General features: G+C 34.2%; 1 non-coding gene across 1 annotated transcript; it reads right to left on the bottom strand.

Annotated features, from left to right (window-relative positions):
* Positions 1-2,257: 2,257 nt before the first annotated feature.
* TRNAS-UGA (transfer RNA serine (anticodon UGA)) lies at positions 2,258-2,340 on the bottom strand. The gene has a single exon. It is a non-coding gene; the product is annotated as a tRNA-Ser (tRNA).
* Positions 2,341-2,844: the final 504 nt, after the last annotated feature.

Here is a 2,844-nt window from a genome sequence, read left to right on the forward strand (position 1 = left end):
AGTAGTTTATAATCCTATCTTTGGAATTCTCAAAAGATTGATGTACAAACGTAACAAAAGTGACAAAATTCGAACTTAGTACCTTTAATTCCACGGGCAGGCCGATCCTTATAAATATTTAATTCTTGTGAGAAAAGTTTAAGTCCGATCTTTATAAATATTTAATTCTTTTTATTTGACTAAATTGGTTAATCGTTACAAATTATGACGAGTTGGCGATTAAACTTGCAACATTTATTTTATTTACCGCTATTCATAGTCGAAATAAAAATGATATTTTATTATTTCTTCGTCTGTTACTATCCTGGATCTCCTCAAATTATTGTAGTGTATACGATATCAGATAATCAAGTAATCATTCGACGGAAAGCAGAGTAAACGAGGCAAATTTTAATACATACTCGGCTAAAACGTTACTTTTTAAAATAAGGAGCGAAGGAGCACGGAGAATTACAGTTCACAGGATCAAATCTCTATGTCAATACAAAAAATCGTCAAAATCTTTGGACCTGACCCGGAGAAAGCAATTACATTCAAATAAGCGAATACACGAATGCTCGTTTAAAGTATAGAATTTTATTATTCCCGGCCTGCCAGACGAAATTGATCGTAAAAAAACATTACTTGATAACCCTGGCGAACCTCTTTATAGGCTGAATTCGATCAGCATTTTATATTTAGCAATACAAGCGTAACTGGAAAATCAGTCTGGCTAGGCCTTGGAAGCTAGTTCGAGCGGAGACCAAACTGGTTACACGTGTTAGGGCTGCCACACCCAGTTTACTAATTTGTTCAGTGATAAAATGGTATTGACGTCAATAAATCATGTATATCATCCTAAGTTGATTAAAGAATTTAGTGTAATTTTAGGTTCTTATTTCTCTTTGAAATTATTGTGATGTTTTCGCAACCAATTTTTATATGATAGTACTTATAGAAATCACTGAAATTACCTTCAAATTTGGAATGAAAAATTCTTGGGTATACTGTTTCTGTTTTTCATTTATCAATTTAAAAATATAATCAAACTAAAAAAGAGGCATATATTTTCACTAAGATTAGGAAAAATCCAATGTAGCAACCCTGCCGTTCGGTCAGACGCCAAGCGCGAACGTCCTCGACCGTTGCCGTTCAGGGTGAACGAGATGAATATATCTAAACTCTTGTGCTAGAGCGGGACAACAAATAAAGGGACAATCGGAGTAAATTGCCTCATGATTGGATAATTATTTTATTGATACAGTTAAATGCCTTTGAAAATGGATCGCGGATGGGGGACGTCAATTTACCACAATTGATGTCATTGTTTGTGGTCTGGTGAGGACAAATTATTCTTCTATTTTTGTTCGTTAATTAGGAGAAAATTATGTAGAAACTTCTTTCTATTTATGAAAAAGAAGGCTTATTTGATTACACCAATCCGGAGAACCATTAACGGGTTAAACAAAAACGAAACTAAATCTTGTATAGGTCAAAAAGGAATACTATTTAACTTATATAGCTATCAAATAGCAGGAGTATAATTAACCTTATTACGTGTTCAATCGGGAAGATTTTAGTATGCGAGATGATTTCAGTTGGTGAGTCTGACTATGGCTCTTCAACGTGTTTATCTTTTAAAGCCTTAAACAAATTAAAAAAGAATATGATCAATTAATATGATCTTCAGAAATTAGACCTTCGCAAACTTTAAAATCCCGACGTTGTTGTTGAAACAGTTTATATCAATTCATCAGTTTAGGAACATCGATAGACCTACAGATCACAATTGGCCTGAAATAGGTGCATAACAAATATAATATTTTAAATCCCTGACGCAAATAGAAAGGTCGTTTGCGTCGGGGACAAAAAAATGTAATTTGGAAAATTTGTTGATTGAGGATTTGTACCACACAATTCAATCTAGACTAGACAAATAGAATTCTGTACTCCGTACAGTTAAATTTTTTATCGGATTTAGACCTATGTGAAACTTTTAAAATTACACGTTTATTTTCAGTAATACAACTTATCAATTAAATTAAGTCAAAGACACACAAATCAAACTTCAAACTTCGTGAAGATTTCACGAAGACTGATGCAAGGGTTACAACTCACTGTCGAAAAGTAAAGAGAGGTGTTTCATTAAAAATGTTTCTCGTAATCTCTCTTTTTCTGCCAGTTTCCATACAATTTCCACCAGGAATTGAACACATTTTTATTAAATATATATTTTTTAATATTACGAATAATTCGAAAAATAATAATAATAAAAAATCGCTGAGGACAGGATTCGAAACCTGCGCGGGCAGAACCCATTGGATTTCAAGTCCAACTCCTTAACCACTCGGACACCTCAGCCATATCACACTTCACGAAATTTCTCGGCTGATTATAGTAACTACTGAATATGTCCAATTGAACAATTCAGAAATATCAACAGCAGTATTTGGTGTTTTAACAGGTGTAAGAAATGCACGTAGGTGGTCGTTTGCTCAGCCATCTCTGGTTACTATAAGTGCGACAATAAATATATCCGAAGTTTCTGGTATTCTCATTATTTTTAAATATATTCTCTGAAATGACCTCCATGACCGTGGACTGGTGGCTCAACTTACCAAGAAACTAAGAAGGGTAGTACTTACTCCTAGGGCCCACGGCCACTAATTTCATCCCAGGGGTCACAAGTCTAGACGGACTCTGTACTAGACGGAATTCAAGATTTATGGCTGATTTTTAGGTCTCCTTAGGATCATTAGACCCTCCCGAAGAGGCACTTTTTCATATCAAATTTTATATTTCATAGTAATTTCTCTAAAAGCTACAAAATACTGCTGAGAAGAAATGCCGATAGAAACTCATTTG

This window comes from Plodia interpunctella, chromosome 3, assembly GCF_027563975.2.
Source record: "Plodia interpunctella isolate USDA-ARS_2022_Savannah chromosome 3, ilPloInte3.2, whole genome shotgun sequence".
In the NCBI taxonomy this organism is placed as follows: domain Eukaryota; kingdom Metazoa; phylum Arthropoda; class Insecta; order Lepidoptera; family Pyralidae; genus Plodia; species Plodia interpunctella.